Here is a 12,885-nt window from a genome sequence, read left to right as displayed (position 1 = left end):
TGTAGCATCCTGTGTGGAGGCACAAGGGAAGGGGATCTGTGAAGAACTTCACTGGGTTTACCTGTTACTATTAAATTTACTTTGTGCAGTTCAGCCTTGGAGCTCATTCAGATAATTATTACTGTACTCTCATTTCGGTCTCCATTTCAATCCTCTTCCTTGGCCTCCTTAGAACAAGCAGGTAACTGGGACAGAAAAGATGGCACGTGCTTCTGCCCACCAAGTGCCTCCAAACCCTGTGCAGCAAGGAGATAGCAAGGGCTGACCCTGCAAATCACTCATCACAATCTTTTTTTTAAACTTCTCTTTTCTTTTCTTTGTTCTTTTGCTGTATGTCTGTGTTCCTCTACCATGTACATTACCGTTCTTTCTGAATATGGCATTGGATGTGATCCAGGTGACAATATGTTATTTGTACATTTAATTCTTTTTAGTTCATTCATTTAAAATTTGCAAGCGGTCATTTCATATGCACCCAGCCCATGCTCTGGACTCTTTACATACACTGCATTTCAGAATGGTGAGATATTCCTGTATCATGTAACGGTCTGCTCATAATTAAGCCTCCAAAAGAAAGTAAGAAAGGTGCTTATGAGTTAGTCTTTTGATGGTAAAGAACTAAAACAAACATATAAAACATAGTCAGAAAGAAAACTTGCAATTTATATTAAGCTGGGATGTAATGGAGCATTGTGGAACGATAAATATTGCCTCACCTAGGAAACAGAATTTAGTAAACTTAAGAACTGTCTTGCTCTGGTTACTCAGCTCTTTCTTCAAGCCAAATCTGTTCTCTTAGAACACATTTAACCATAAGGGATAACAATGTCTCAGGATAATTGTAGGGAAGGAACAGTGAGTTCACAGAAATGTGGCTTCCCCCCTGCTCCCAGAGGGTAGTAATCTACGGCTGGCCTATATCAGCAATAAATGAATAAACCTTCCACGTCATGTTACCTCTCCTGCACTGGCCAGTGAGTAGGGGGTGATGTTAAGGCTCCAGCCCTCTCCTCTCCCCTGCTTGCTCCAGGAAGGAAGTAAGCAGGTAAACAGCTCCACTTACTCCTGTATATCTGGACACAAAATGTAGGTAGCCTGTGTAAGGGGGAGTTTTATTCCCTTTTAGTCCCTTGCACAAACATATAACCCAAGTTACAATCCAGCCTTTAATACTCCCATGAAAATATTACATTTATTTTTAAATTGACAGCTATTACTTTGATTAAAAAAACAACAAAGGCACCATTCACTTTACCTGCCTCCTCCACTACACCAAAAACAAAGGGCTGCTCTCTCTAATAAAAACATAGCCAAGGTCTCACTTATTAGTCCAATATAGCCTTCAGCAAAGGAACACTCCAGGGGCCCGTTTGAAAAAAAAAAAGTGTGAGAAAATAGTTGCTAGGTTGGGGAAAGAACTTGGTTAAGGACACTCTGTTAATGAAGAAATGAGTTTGGATGTTATAAATTCATAATACATTTCCCTACTCTCAACCTTTTCTCCAGTAATAATATGCAACTCACAATATTCATGAATGCTTCAGGATTCACATCCATTTTCCTGAACTCTCAGTTCCATGTGTCAAAAACGCTACCATAATAAACAGCCACATCTTGGTTCTGTGTAAAACAATGCACCTAGTAATAACATGGATATAAACACACATCTTGGCTTTGAAAAATTGCAATACATAGATGCAGAAGACAGTATTATAGGTACTCAAAACAGGAAACAAATATTAGGGATAGTGTTTCAGTTGTTTGGCCTCATCCTTGTATAAGGCCTTTCATTTAACACATCAAGGTGATCGTGATCAAATGAGTAACAGAATTACATCATTTTTAAATACTGAATCTTTCACTTTGCCCAAGTTGTCCTTTTTCCCAGACAGATCTTTCCTTTGTCTGGGAAAACTAATAGACAAAGCAGGAAACTCCACTTAGTTCCACCCACACAGAGTTTCCATCAGATTGGGGAAGATAATTTACTCAGACATGTGCAGACTGGTTTTAAGAGACTGTTCATTGAAAGTTTCATGTAACATCAACCCTAATTCTCATCAGCCTAACTTTTGTTCACATCACAAGTTGAACACCGTGGGCTCCAGTTTTCTGTTTATAATTTGGTTGGGATTATGGTTACTCATGAAAGTGGGTGTTTATTACTATGGAATAGAACCCAGCCAGAGAACGCAGAAACATTTAAGCTACTTTTAGAAAATTAAACCAAAACATAACCACTATTCCAGTCATGAGATGCTACTGCATAGTGCTTGGTCAGTGTGCCAGAAACACACATTTTGTGGCATGTTCCCTTGGCAAATTTCAATTGCTGAAATTTCATTGGCTTGGCACAATCCTGTAAAATTAAGGTTTAGCAGAAGTAATCACAACCATAAGTTAATCATCTAAATGCACTGCTTATATTCATATAGTCTTGTGTACAAAATTCTGTTAAAGTTAGGAAATACCAGTGTCCAGTATAATGTGAATTCATCCCCCTGTGTGTCCATGCACAAACAAGAAGGGAAATGGCCACTGTTAACAGTTTATATCTCAGCAAAAGATGAATGGAATTTCATGAGACAGAGGAAAGGCACTTCTGTAGTCTGAGGGCATTCCCCCTGCTGAATTCCTCTTGTGCATTGGAACTGATTTGTGGTTATACTTATGTTATAAACCTAAGATTGTGTCAACCACATTAAATATAAAATATTGTAATTGCAAAGGGAACATAATAAATCCTCTATTATCTGGCACCCCTGTGCTCAGGAGATTCATGAAATATCCTCTGGATGGAGCTCGAAGTACCATGCATATCCTAATGTTCAGTTCAGTAGAATAAATCTTATGAAAACCACTGCTGGAGCATATGCCTTCTGAGAGCCACAAGGGAGTTAAATCTATTAGGTACTTACTGTGCTATCATGTTTTTGGATCTTTATGTCATTTTTCCATTAAGCTAGATGTATCCTCAGCAGACTTCCCCATCCCCCCAGTTCTCTCCTTCCCCCATTAAAAACCAGTACAGACCTCCTCATTCCTTCAGAGGGAATCTGACAGGGAGCAACAACATCTCTATCTATGGAACTGTCAAAATGCTGTACAGATTTGTTCTGATACAATAACCAAGTAACTCAGAGACAATTTATTAATCAGTATATCTCCAGAAAGGTAACCAAAAGACAATTTTGATTCAGAGAAAAAGAGATTATCAGAGTTCACTTGCTGCACCAGATGGGAATCAGATACCTTAATGGTTGCAGTGTTGCTGGCCCTAATTTAAATGAAGCAGGAGAGAGAAGAGAGAATAAATCACACATAACTTTTCTCCCCAGCTTATTACATCAGTATGTTATTATTAAAGGGTGCACACAACAGCATCTCTGTTGCCTCCCTTTATTTTTAATATTAATAAGCATAATTTTGCAGGCTGTGATATGCTTTCTAAGGGAACACTCAAACCTCACAGCTGAAAGACTGATTTATGGTTAGGAATTTCAGCTCTGAATACATTCACCTATACATTGTCACAGCCACTGTCTCTGTCCGTAATGCACAACCATTTATTCTCAATTCAACCCAGCAAAGCATAGGCCAATATAGCAAGATCGTGCTCCATAGTCCCAAAGACTGTGCTATCTTTGGGGCACAGTCAGATGCCCAATCTTCCGTGTCAAGCTGCTGCCAGGGAGCCAGGGTTATCACATGCTGCTGCTTCTTGGAGCAGCTGTGACATTTGCTAACACAGCGGGTGCTCACAGTTCCCTGAGCCATCCCGAGGTGGCTACCGAGTAGAGTTAACATTTCAGACATTTGAGGTGGAAGAAGAGGCAGATTGTGGTTATGACTACGTTGAACTCTTTGATGGCCATGATACAACAGGTGTGAGACTTGGCCGATTTTGTGGATCGGGGCCACCAGAAGAAATTTATTCAGCTGGGGATGCTGTTTTACTCCATTTTCATACTGATGATACAATCAACAAGAAAGGATTTCATATACGATATAAAAGTATAGAGACAGGATACCAGCAGACAGGATAATGCAGCAATCTGCTGTTTGGCCAGCCCTGTTCCACTCCTACAGTGGGCTCCACACTGGAGGGATTTTTTCCAAAACTGCAATTCTGTATTTTAGTAGCCAATGAAACAACTATTGGATTGTTATTTTTTTGAGAAAAAAAAAAAGATTCCATCCATGCTTAACAGGAAAAAAGTGTCAGGAAAAACCTGTTTAAATATGACTGTGCAATTTCAGGACTAGTGGGAGTGGGCCTATGATGCTTTCTTCTTTTTCTTTATGCTCCCACCCCCTCAGGGGCATAGGGCATCTGTCAGTTTCTGCCTTTTTTTTTCCCCCTGACACTTTTTTCCTGTTCAGCATGGATGGAATTATTTATTGAAAAAAAAATCCAATAGTCGTTTCATTGGCTACTAAAATACAGAATTGCAGTTTTGGAAAAAATCCCACCAGTGCTGGATCCCAGTGTAAGAGTGCACAGTTATTACTTTTAATCTTTCCTCACACATCACTTTCTTCAACTGAGTGTTATTGTTCTTTTCGCATTCCCTTCAAATCTGTCTAGACAACTCTAGTATGGTGGTACCAAAAAATGAACAGGGATTTCAAGGGCAATTTCATCAGAGCCACATTCAGAGGAGCGATCACTTCTCTACTCACTGTTAACATGCCTGTGCATTTGCAATTTAAACCCACATACACTTTTTTTGGCTCACACTTGAATGTTATGTTTAATATGTTTTTTCTTACCATATACAGTTGAACCCTGTTATGTCGCCAGCCTAGGGGTTTGCCAAAAATAGTCCAGATAACCGATGATCGAGATAAACCCCTATCCACCCCCCCACCCCTGAACTCCCCTGCCCTCTCTCCAACACCCCCTCCCTGCCCCCTTACCGCGGTGCCTGCACGTGGCTGGATCCGGCGAAGCGGGACGGGGAAGCGGGGCCGGGCGGCCGTGGATGGGGACCCGGAGCCGGGCAGCCAAAGAAGCGGGACCCGGTAAGCGGGCCGGGCGGCAGGCGAAGCGGGACCGGGTAAGCGGGGCCGGGCGGCAGGCGAAGCGGGGACCGGGTAAGCGGGGCAGGCGGGCGGGCGGCAGGCGAAGCGGGGACCGGCGAAGCGGGGCCGGGCGGACGGGCGGGCGGCGAAGCGGGGACCGGCGAAGCGGGGCCGGACGGACGGGCGGGCGGCGAAGGGGGGACCGGCGAAGCGGGGCCGGGCGAACGGGCGGGCGGCGAAGCGGGGACCGGCGAAGCGGGGCCGGACGGACGGGCGGGCGGCGAAACGGGGACCGGGTATGCGGGGCCGGGCGGGCGGCGAAGCGGGGACCGGCGAAGCGGGGCCGGGCGGACGGGCGGGCGGCGAAGCGGGGACCGGCGAAGCGGGGCCGGGCGGACGGGCGGGCGGCGAAACGGGGACCGGGTATGCGGGGCCGAGCGGGCGGGCGGGGACGGGCAGGGACCGGGTATGTGGGGCCGGGCGGGCGGCGAAGCGGAGCCGGGCGGGCGGGCGGCAGGCGAAGCGGGAACCAGGTATGCGGGGACGGGCGGGGACGGGCAGGGACCGGGTATGCGGGGCCGGGCGGGCGGGGACGGGCAGGGACCGGGTATGCGGGGCCGGGCGGGCGGCGAAGCGGGGACCGGCGAAGCGGAGCCGGGCGGGTGGGCGGCAGGTGTAGCGGGGACCAGGTATGCGGGGCCGGGCGGGCGGGTGGGGACAGGCTGGGGCCGGGTCTGCGGGGGCGGGCGGGCGGCGAAGCGGAGCCGGGCGGACGGCGAAGCGGGGACCGGTGAAGCGGAGCCGGGCGGGGGGGCGGCAGGCGAAGCGGGGACCAGGTATGCGGGGACGGGCGGGCGGGTGGGGACAGGCAGGGACCGGGTATGCGGGGGCGGGCGGGCGGCGAAGCGGAGCCGGGCGGACGGCGAAGCGGGGACCGGTGAAGCGGAGCCGGGCGGGGGGGCGGCAGGCGAAGCGGGGACCAGGTATGCGGGGACGGGCGGGCGGGTGGGGACGGGCAGGGACCGGGTATGCGGGGCCGGGCGGGGGGCGAAGCGGAGCCGGGCGGCGAAGCGGGGACCGGCGAAGCGGAGCCGGGCGGACGGCGAAGCGGGGACCGGCGAAGCGGAGCCGGGCGGGGGGGCGGCAGGCAAAGCGGGGACCAGGTATGCGGGGACGGGCGGGCGGGCGGGGACGGGCAGGGACCGGGTATGCGGGGGCGGGCGGGCGGCGAAGCGGAGCCGGGCGGACAGGCGGGCGGCGAAGTGGGGACCGGCGAAGCGGAGCCGGGCGGGCGGGTGGCAGGCGAAGCGGGGACCAGGTATGCGGGGCCGGGCGGGGACGGGCAGGGACCGGGTATGCGGGGCCAGGCGGCTGGGGACACGGTGGGTCGGGGACGCGGGGAGCCGGGCTCGAGATATTAGGGTTCGGGGAATCGACATAAGGGATGAGAAACCCATAAGACAAAGAGGGAGTTTGGCGGTTCCACTTGTAAAACGTCGACTTAATAGGGTTGGCAAGTTAACCGAGGTCGAGATAAATGGGTTCGACTGTATTAACAAATCATTCCCCACTTACAGCAACAGCTGTCAATACATGTCTGTTCCACGTCTGTATTTTTAACAAACTGAAAAGTCTAATCAAGATTTTCTGTTCATTTTATTTTACATTAAACTGTACCTTACAAATCTCATAGCAGATGATTAACTTTTAAAACTGAACTGCAATTTGGCCAGTAAAACCTGCTATAGGCAAATACTTTCCAACAACATCTGCATATTCTTATTAACAAGACCATTTGTAGACAGTTAAAAAGTAAATGCTGTAACTCATTAAATTATTCTACGTTAGCCAAAATTGTTTAGCCAATATTAGGTAGCTCTAAAGGATTTTTACTTATGGTAAAAAGTACTGAAAGATATTAAACTGATGCATATAGATTTTTGGATCTGGGCACATATAGCAACAGATTGCTAAGGACAAGAGTGTTTTTCTGAGCTTTGTAAAAATAGTAGTCAACTATTATAACTGTTGCGAAATAGAGTAACTGGGTGCAGAATTCCAGTAGCCTTGACAGTAGGACCAAAATGCTTGGGAAAGGAAAAATTAGAGTCCACCATTTGAGGAATTTCCAGCCTATGGTAACAGACTGAAGTTACATATACTACTAGTGGTGAGATAATTCCAAAGTATGCTATGCTGCAGCTACAGCCCAGAATTGGTGGAGAGGTAATGTGTAGGCCTGCTTTGATGTGAGTAATCAGGAATGAGTGAGGCCTGATTTCTTGGGAGACAGGATTAGGGAGGTTTCAGAGTAGCAGCCGTGTTAGTCTGTATCCGCAAAAAGAACAGGAGTACTTGTGGCACCTTAGAGACTAACAAATTTATTTCAGCATAAGCTTTCATGGGCTACAGCTCACTTCTTCGGATGCATAGAATGGAACACACAGACAGGAGATATTTATACATACAGAGAACATGAAAAGGTGGAAGTATGCATACCAGATGGAAGAGTCCAATCAATGGAGATGAGGATTAGGGAGGTAAATGGCTCAGCAGACTGGAAACAGAATGCCTATATTAGCTAAGGTAAGGGGGAACCGCTAAGGAACTATTTACAATGGATGAGATAACAATGGATAAAGTGAAGTCTGGAATGTAAGCTGGGGCAAAGGGTAAGCTGTCAGTCTCCGGGGAAGCCACGCCCCTTTGCTACACAGCAATAGCTTTCTACCAGCTTCTACAGCCTCTGGCTCCTACAACCCTGACCAGCAGCTGGGTTCTGTCCATTGCACACATCAAACCAAACAGTTTTCATAGGCTGAACTTTAAATAGTTGAATACAATCATATAATTTATGTATTCAGAAAAATTGCCAATCAAATTATGACAAGAAGGTAGGAATAATTAATATATTTGCAGAAATCAGGAAGAGCCCATGAATGATTCACAGTTACTTGTATACAGTCTCAGGGTTCCAAATCCTGTGACTGCTCTGTAGAAGCGCTCCATCCCCATCAATGCAACATGTCTCTTTTCACAGGAATGCAGAAGGATGTTTGTAGGCAGATCTTTTCTGATCATCCAATAACAGGCTGAGCAATAATCAGCGAACATTTATAAAGATAAAAATCACTGCCTTGGGTTAGAGAGAGGGAAAGAGATGGACTTCTGTGCTGGTTCTGCAAATAGCTGAGTCCAGCACTAGAAAAGAAAGCATGGATTTTGACAACACTTTCTTAGGTCAAAACCAGAAAGAGACAGGTTCACCCCAGAATAGCCATTAGGCAGAGCAGGGACTTGAACCACCACATCCAAGGTGAGTGCCCTAACAAGCAGGCTATAGTCTGTGGCCTGGTCTACACTAGTCTGTTATTTCAGAATTAGCCAAGTTAATTTGGAAAAAAAATTATTCCGTCCACACGACCAAACCGGGTTTTTCGATTTAAAGGGCTCTTTAATCCGATTTCTGTACTCCACCTCGGCAAGTGGAGTAGCGCTTAAATCGAGATCGCAATCCCGGGTTAAAGATATTGTGGACGCAATTTGATGTTATTGGCCTCCAGGAGCTATCCCAGAATGCTCCCTTGTGACCACTCTGGACAACACTCTGAACTCCGATGCACTAGCCAGGTGGGCAGGAAAAGCCCTGGGAACTTTTTAATTTCATTTCCTGTTTGGTCACCATCAGCACAGGTGACCATCAGAACAGTCCACCATCACAAGAGATCACGCAGTCCCAGATTCACAGACGAGCTCCAGCATGGTCCGAACGGGAGGTACTGGATCTCATTGCATGTTGGGGAGATTAATCTGTTATGGCAGAACTACATTCCAAAAAAAAGAACGCAAATACGTACGCTAAAGTCTCCAGGGCCATGACAGAAAGAGGCTACTCCAGGGACACAGAGCAATGTCATACAAAAATCAAGGAGCTCAGGCAAGCGTACCAAAAAGCCAGGGAGGCAAATGGGTGCTCTGGGTCACAGCCCCATATATTCCACTTCTACCATGAGCTGCATGCAATTATGGGGGGTGACGCCACCACTACCCCACCACGGTCCATGGACACCTGCAAGGGGGGAGTTGCACAGAGCGAGGAGGAAGAGACATTGGATGAAGGACATTGAAGAGGAGGAGGAGGACAGTGCACAGGCAGCAAGTGGGGAATCCGTTTTCCCTCCAGCCAGGGACTATTTGTAACGCTGGAGCCAATAGCCTCCCCCCACTCCCAAGGCAGGCTCCCGGACCATCACCCTGGAGAAGGTACTTCTGGTGAGTGAGAGCCTGATCAGAGCCATGCGATGGGAGACGGGGGAGGGGGGAAACCCAGCCATGCTGGGCTGTTCGCGTTTAGATTAAAGGGCTCATCCTTGCTCAGAGCCTCATCAGAACCACACGGAAGGGAGTTGGGTGGGGCGGGGGTGTTGTGTGAAGCAATCATCCCAGAGAGCCCGCAGGCCCTCTTTTTATATGGCAAACCCACTAGGCATTGCTTGCTATGGGAAAGAGGGCCCAGCAGTTTGAAAGCATTGAAATGAATGTAGAAGAAGCAGAACCCCGCATGCCCCTAGGCTGCCTGCAAGCAGTGGTGAGCTGCCAAAATCTTAACAACCGGTTCCCTACCGGGTCTTTGGCGACAGGTCCTTCATTCACTCCGGGTCTTCAGCAGCACTTCAGTGGCGGGTCCCTCAGTGCCACCGAAGACTCAGAGCGAGTGAATGACCCGCCGCCAAAGTGCTGCCGAAGACTTGGAGCGCCGCCCGGTGAGTAAGCCCCACATGGTTTTTTCCTTTTTTTTTTTTTTAAGTTTATTCCTGCCGGGGCCCTGTCAAAACTGTTCAAATCGGGCCCCACACTTCCTAAAGCTGGCCCCGCACATCGGGGTTGCAAAATTGTATCGGGGCCAGGTAGGGAAGGCTGTGCCTCCCAAAACAGCTGTCCTCCCCATCCAACACCCCCCCACATCCTGCCCCTGACTGCCCCCCTCAGAACCTGCAATCCATCAACCCCACCCCTGCTCCTTGTCCCCTGACCACCGACTCCCAAGATTCCCCCACCCAAACTACCCCCCCAGGTCCCCACCCCCTACCCAACTCACTCCGCTCCCTGACCCCTGACTGCCCTGACCCCCTCCACACCCCTGCCCCCTGACAGCCGCCCCCCGAAACTCACTGTTGAATAATAGCTGACTTCATCTCCAAATATAATACGTATGTAGCCAATAAGTCAGATTTAATAGTCTTTATTGGATTCTGATATTTATTGCAAAATTGAACTAAGTGCTTTGATGAAGCAGTTTTTACAAGCACTAGCAGTTACATTAATTTAATCTCTGTTCTGTGGATATGATGAAAAGCTTGGCAAGAATTTAGACAGCAGCCGTGGCAAATGTTACAGAACACCATCGTGGGGTAGGGGATTATATCGCTACTGCCAGTGGCTGTAAACAAAAGAAATGATGTTTTAACAGTTAGCCAGTGAGAAACTATAGTATTTCCATTATTATACAAACAGGTCTTCAAGTCATTGCCTTTCTTCCTGATATGTTAAAAGCAATTACAGTGGTTAATAAAATTCAAAGACAAGTTTTGTTTTTCCTAGTCACAAAGTGTAAAGGACAGATCCTCTTTAGAATGCTGGGTGATATAGTCTTACCATTATCTCTCTAGCTATTTTTCTATGTAAAACAAGTTACCTATTTAACCCTGTCTGAAATAAAGAGACAGATTAACATGAATAGATAATATAGGCTTTAAAAACAGAACTATAAACTGGAGAAAATGAGGCAAAAATAGAAAGGAAATGTAGAGGAGAGGATTTTGCTAGGGGAACAGCTGCTATTTTTTAGAACATAAACAGACAGGGAACTCACTGCCACCCTGGGATCCCATCCCTCTCCCCCCTCCCAGCCTAATCACCTCACAATTCCTCCCCCCACGAGCCTCGTCATCCCCCGATTCCTCCCCCACCCCAGCCCCGTCACTCTCTGATTCCTCCCCTCCCCGTCTTACCTTGGGCTCCACAGGCTGCCAGCTGCAGTCTGATTCCCCTGGCAGCAGCGGCAGCTGGGAGACAAGATACCTGGGCTCTGTGCAGCTGAAGAACCAAGAGTCCTTTGCTCCAGCGCTACCTTCCCCCGGTTTGCCCCGCAGCCCCCCGATTCCTTCTCCCGGAGCCTCGTCACCCCCAATTCCTCTCCCCCCCGAATTCCTCTTCTTACCTTGGGCTCTCGCAGAGTGATTGAATCAGCTGGGGCAGGAGAGCTGCAGTTTGATTCAATCAGCCTGCCGGAGCCCAAGGTAAGACGAGACTCGGAGGGAAGGAATCGGGGGAGGGGAGGAATCCGGGGGTGACGAGGCTGGGGGGGGGAGAGGAATTGGGGGTGACGAGGTTCGGGGGGGGCTGCGGGGCAAACCGGGGGAAGGTAGCACTCGGGCAAAGGATGCTCTAGCTGCACAGAGCGAGGTGTCTTGTCTCCCAGCAGCAGTGGCGGCTGCTGGCTGTATGGTAACCCTAACAACTGGTTCTAAACGGCTTCTAAATTTAGCAACTGGTTCGTGGGAACTGGTGCAAACCATCTCCAGCTCACCACTGCCTCAAGCTGAATTCTGTTGCCCAGCCGCATGTGATGGCTTACTCACACCAAAGTGGCAGGCACTTCAGTATAAGAGGCAAAATGCTAACTTGTACAGAAAGAACATGTGCTGTGTACTATGAATTGCCTGTTTCACTGAGAAGGAGTGTCCCCTTTGTTCTCTGAAATGTATCTTTTAAAATACTACCCTCCCTTTTTCTCCTCCCGCAGTTGCAAATGTTTCAATGCGGCCCCTATCTATTCCATCCCAGAGGCTGGTCCAGATTAGGAGGCAGAAAAAATGAACTCGGGACCACATGTTCACTGAGCTCATGCAGTCCACCCGCACTGATAGGGCCCAGCTGAATGAGTGGAGGCAAACAATTGCGGAGTACTGTAAAGCATTACAGGAACATGAAGAGAGGAGGGACGTGCGTGATGAGAGCAGGCAGGATGCTATGGTCAAGCTCATGGGGGAGCAAACTGACATGCTCCGCTGTATGGTGGATCTAATGCAGGAAAAGCAGCAAGACCACAGACTGCCACTGCAGCCCCTGTATAACCACACTCCCTCCTCCCCAAGTTCCATAGCCGCCTCACCCAGACACTCAAGAACACGAGGGGGGAGGCTACAGGGACTCAACCCCAGAGGATCGCCCAAGCAGCAGAAAGTTGGCATATGCAAACTTTTGATTTGGTTTCTGGACTTGTCCTTCCCTCCTCCTCCACCCCCGTAACCCAATAGCCCGCCCACAGTCTACATTCTGATTTCTCTCAGTGTGTTGTGCAACAAATAGAACAGTTTTTAAACAATTTTGACTTTCATTCATATATATAATAAAAGAAAATAAAGGATATAAATTTTGACTTTATGTATATATATATAAAAAACAATTTTGACTTTATTTCCTTTCATTCATATATATATAGGTGGGTAACTTCAAGAGAAACAAACAACAAAATGGCAGATGAAATTCAATGTTGATAAATACAAAGTAATGCAAATTCAAAACATAATCCCAACTATAAATATAAAATGATGGGGTCTAAATTATCTGTTACCACTCAAGAAAGATCTTGGAGTCATTGTGGATAGTTTTCTGAAAACATCCACTCAATGTGCAGCAGCAGTCAAAAAAGCAAACAGAATGTTGGCCATCATTAAGAAAGGGATAGATAAGACAGAAAATATATTGCCTCTATATAAATCATGGTATGCCCACATCTTGAATACTGCGTGCAGATATGGTTGCCCCATCTCAAAAAAGATATATTGGAATTGGAAA

General features: G+C 47.9%; 1 pseudogene; it reads right to left on the bottom strand.

Annotated features, from left to right (window-relative positions):
* LOC123374528 overlaps window positions 1-1,613 on the bottom strand; it is a 29,886-nt pseudogene extending 28,273 nt beyond the window's left edge.
* Between the last annotated feature and the right edge of the window lie 11,272 nt (window positions 1,614-12,885).

Source organism: Mauremys mutica, chromosome 7 (assembly GCF_020497125.1).
Source record: "Mauremys mutica isolate MM-2020 ecotype Southern chromosome 7, ASM2049712v1, whole genome shotgun sequence".
In the NCBI taxonomy this organism is placed as follows: Eukaryota; Metazoa; Chordata; order Testudines; family Geoemydidae; genus Mauremys; species Mauremys mutica.
The sequence above is the reverse complement of the archived record's forward strand: the minus strand, read 5'-3'. Positions and strand labels throughout refer to the sequence as shown.